This window comes from Dromiciops gliroides, chromosome 2, assembly GCF_019393635.1.
Source record: "Dromiciops gliroides isolate mDroGli1 chromosome 2, mDroGli1.pri, whole genome shotgun sequence".
NCBI classification, from domain to species: domain Eukaryota; kingdom Metazoa; phylum Chordata; class Mammalia; order Microbiotheria; family Microbiotheriidae; genus Dromiciops; species Dromiciops gliroides.
The window spans coordinates 281,972,709-281,977,818 of record NC_057862.1 but is presented as its reverse complement, the minus strand read 5'-3'; positions in this window follow the sequence as shown (position 1 = coordinate 281,977,818).

Here is a 5,110-nt window from a genome sequence, read left to right as displayed (position 1 = left end):
GCTCTGCCAAAGTAATATAAATTTTGAATGCTGAAACCTCACAAAATATCTTAGGTTTATGGACTGGATTTGTTTTAAGGACCATGCCTTAAACCCAGATCACTCTGGCTCTCATTGACTGGCCAACAACAACAGGCCCCAGCCCAAGCCTCACTTGGTCATTGTTTGGGCTAAAATGGCTCGGAATGAGTGTAAATAGCAGTTGTTTTTGTTTTGGCCAGAAACCCTGAGGGACTTGCCCTCCCAGATTTCTTTTTTTGGGACTAGGTAAAAGAAGCCATTCTTTGCCCCATTTCTTACCTAGACTTTAATCACTGAATAGCCAATGCCTCAATCAAACTGAAACCTGGGAAAGACCTTACCTTAAAAAGGCCAAGATCTGGGGGGCAGCTAGGTGGCACAGTGGATAGAGCACTGGCCCTGGAGTCAGGAGGACCTGAGTTCAAATTCGGCCTCAGACACTTAACACTTACTAGCTGTGTGACCCTGGGCAAGTCACTTAACCCCAATTGCTTCACTAAAAAAAAAAAAAATTTGTAGTTCTCACTATCATTCTAACTAAATTCCTTGAGAAGGCCATCTCTAACAAGTGCCTCCACTTTCTCTCTCACTGTTAACCCTTTACAATCTGGCTTCTAACTTTGTCATTCCATCAAAACTGCTCTCTCCAGTTACCAATAATCTCATAGCTGCTAAATTCATTGGCTTTTTCTCATCCATCATTCTCCTTGATTGCTCTTTCAGCCTTTGACACCACTGATTACTTTCTTCTTTCTACATTTTTAGGTCACCAATCTCTTCTGGTTTTTCTCCTACTTATCTGAGCATTCCTCTTCTCTCTCCTTTGAAGGATCCTCCTCCAGATCACAACCCTCTAACTGGAAGAGTCTCTCAGGGTTCTGTCCCGGGCCTTCTCTTCTTTTTCTAGACTACTTCCCTTAGTGATCTCATCAGCTCCAATGGATTTAATTACCATCTCTATGATAATGATTCTCAAATCTACCTTTCCGGTCTCAGTCTTTCTGCCGACCTCTAATCTAACATCTACAATTTCATCTCAATCGGCATCACCAATAGACATTCTAAATTCAATATGGGCATAACAAAACTTATCTTGTCCCTAAATCCCTCTCCTGTAATCTTCTTTATTATTGTAGGGGGCAATACCATCCTCCCAGCCTCTCAGACTCAACCTAGGAGTCACCTTGGATTCCTCACTAACTCTCATCCCCCATATCCAAGCTGTTGTCAAGGTCTGTCAATTTTGCCTTTGCAACATCTTAAATACACCCCCTTGCCTCCTGGAACACTGCCACTACTCTAATGCAGGCCCTCATCACCTCAGGACTGAAATATTGCAATAGTCTGATGGTGGGTCTGCTTGCCTCAAGTCTCTCCACTCTAGTCCATCCTCCATTTAGCCACAAAATTGATCTCTTTAAAATACAAATCTAATCATGTCATACTCCCTACTCAGTGAATTTCAGTGGCTTGATCTTGCCTCCTGGCGTTCAAAGTTGAGCCCCTCCTACCTTTCCAATTTTATTACACCCTACTCTCCAACATGTACTCTTCCATCCAGTGACCCTAGCTTCCTGGGTACTCCACTAACAAGGCACTCCAGCTCTCCACTCCAGGCATTTTCTTTGGCTCTCCCTCCACGCTGACTACTGACCTCGGCTCCCTACCTTCTACAGGAAACCTGCCCTCAACCCTTCTAAATTCCAATGCTACCCTCTTTTAATTAATTATTTAGTTTGTCTATATGTATGTTTCCTTTTTTTCCTCTTTTTTTTTTTGCAGGGTAATGAGGGGTAAGTGACTTGCCCAGGGTCACAACAGCTAGTGTCAAGTGTCTGAAGCTGGATTTGAACTCAGGTACTCCTGAATCCAAGGCCAGTGCTTTATCCACTGCGCCACCTAGCTGCCCCTATATGTATGTTTCTATGTAGTCTTCCTCCTTTAGATTGTAAGATTCCTTCAAGGCAGGGACTGTCTGCCTTTTGTTGTATCCCCATTGCCTGGCACATGGTTGGACCAGAATAAATATTTATTGCGGACACAATGTTTATTTCTAATCTCAGCAAAATGCATAAAAGTATACAAATATTCTACCCAACAGGCAGTAGAAGGTAGTGAAAAGTTAACTGGATGTTGTTAGAAGGCTTGGGTTTAAATTCTGTCTGTTAATTATTTTCTTGACTTTGAGCAAATCACTTGTAACAACTGGAATGATGCCACCTGCTGGAGACTTACTGTAGGAAAACTCCACCATGAGGAGAAGGCGTTTGAGGGCAAGCCATGGGGTCAGGAAGTGACATTTGCTCGTGGGTACTATCTATCAAAACTACCAGCCCGGGGCATCTAGGTGTCAAAGTGGATAGAGCACCAGCTTTGGATTCAGGAGGACCTGAGTTCAAATCCAACCTTAGACACTTAGCACTTACTAGCTGTGTGACCCTGGGCAAGTCACTTAACCCCAATTGCCTCACCAAAAAAAACCAAAACAAAACTACCAGCCAATCAACTTGAGGAGCTTCCCATTTCTGGGAGGAGGACACAAAGTAGGAAGCAGATGCTGGCAGAGGGGTTCTTCCTCTTTTGGTTCCTGACCTCACCATGGAGGGTCGGATGATGGGATCTCTTAGAAATAGTTAGATCTTTACCTTTCTCTCTGATCCTAATGCTCTTTAATAAATACTTAAACACTTAAATACTCTTGCTAAAGCTTATAATTTATATAATTTATTAGATTTTAGATAGTATAGCTAGAATTTTAGCCCCCTTACACACTTTACATTTATGGGCATCAATTTGTTTACCTGTAAAATGAAGTTGGACTTAATGGTCCTTTCCAACTTCAAATTCTTTCATCAGATTTTAAAATCATTATTGAGTTCCTTTGAATGCCTAGCCTTTTGCTGGCCTCTGCAATGGAGATAGTGGATTTGGATGAGACATAAAATGCTTGGCCCCAACAGGTATAGGAAAAGGTTGGCTACACTTATCTAGGGCCCCTCAATGCAGCAGTTGGAACTGGGGACTCCCTGAGAGCGAGCTTAAAAATTAAATTTGACCAGTTTCTCCCACTCATTGGAATTCCTTCATTTGGCAGCAAATACTTTTCCAAATGAGGAGCTACGCTAACAGCTAACAGCATTTATACCACAGAAAGAAAAAGGAAGTCCATGCACATGGCTTTCACATCCAAAAGCAGGGTTTTTAAGGGTGTTTAGTCAGCTGGAGGTGGGGAATAGGATGCTTGTGGGCCTCCAAATTTCATCGTACATTGGGGGACCTCATTGGGCTATTCCTCAGATCAGGATAGTGAAAAACATGCTACCTCTATTTCCATTATCTATACTTGGAGAAATTTAGGTGAAAATAAGGGCAGTCAGGATGAATCTGGAATGTTTGCTAATGTACCCAAAGGGAACATGGAGGGACTTATCTATGGTACTAGGTACTATGCAGCCAATAGATAGCATGATGAACCAGTAGGGACCCCTACCATCCCCTCCAGTCTGTCTCCTAATGGATGCCTGTGGAAATAGGTGGAGCAGATCTCTGAGAACACTTAGCCTGCCCTGACCCAATCTCCATTATTCAATTCCTACTAAATGCTGGTCTTCCTGCATTACCTCTCAAGTAAAGCAGAGCTCTGCTCCACTCTGACCCTCTGGCTCACTAACCCCTTCAAAGTCATTAGGGATCATCTGCCTGGCTCCTGACCTCCAGTGCTTTTTGTCTGCCAGGTCACTAAATAACACTTTTTCATCTGCCATGAAACAAAACTCTTCATGTTTGGTCTCACTTAATTAGAATGTGAGCTCTGAAAACAGGAAAGTGCTTATCCTTAGAGCTTAACAAAGTGTTGGACATATTAAGTACCTAATCAACGAATTTTCATTTCATTCCATTCTTTTTTATCCCTTGGAATTCTAAATACAAATAGTATTTCAGATTCTTTTGGGGAGGGGGAAATCATCTTCAAATACACCAAGATCCCAACATGGTCTTATTTATCAGTATGATTATTTGTGTGTATGTACACATCATAGCAAGACACAATTAGTTTACATTCCCCAAAGGAAGGTTGGTGAAAAGGCAAACACAGCCTTACATTTATTATTGACAAAAGCAAAGTTTTTTGGCCTGCCACAAATGCTGCACTCACCCAGAACTACATGCCTATTTCAACCACCTACATTAGTTGAAGCCTAAACAGATGAGGGTGTGAGGGAGAAATGATTTCAAAAATCTTCCAAACTTCCTCACTATAGGGAATTTTGGCTAGTCCTATTCCCAACCAAAAAACTATGTGTGTGTATGTATGTATGTATGTATATGCAAGTTTGATGTTTGTTCCTTTTTTCAGACTGGTTTGGAAGATCAAATGCACATGGACATGACCTGATGTAGACTTTTTGTGGTAGCAAAAAACTAGAAAAGGCATTTATCCATTGACTGGTGAAAACAAACTAATTGTCATATATGAATGTAAAGAAATATTAAAGAAATTTGAGAAGACCTGTGTAAAATGATGTAGAGAAAAGTAAATAGAACAGAGTAATTCACACAATAACTACAATAATGAAAAGGAAAAAACAGATAAATGCATATGCTTTCAGGATCAATGTACTGGTCTATGTGATTATAATTTTTATCATGAGGTTTATGAGGGTTAAATGAGGGAAAGGTGTTTCCTGGAAAATAGCAGCAACAGCGAAAGCATCAATAACATTAAAATAAACTAAGTTGAACCAGAATATATGACAATTATGTAAATAAAAACATTGACATGCTGGAAAACTGGCAAGTTGTAATAATTTACTTACAATCCATTCTTTCATATGTAGGCATGTAAATGCCTATGTATCAGGCACTAGGAATACATAGGAAATTAACATATACCTATCTATGACAAAGATGGGGACAGAGAAGATATTGGGTAAAATGATTGGCTAGCAGGTCTGTTCCTTCCCCCAAGTCTCTCAAGCCACTGCTCCTGTGGACAGGGACCAAAGACAGTTTGAGTATGGTAATTAGGGAATTAATGATGACTTCTCTCTGTCTCAGTTTACATTTACTTTTTTTTTTCAGGGCATTG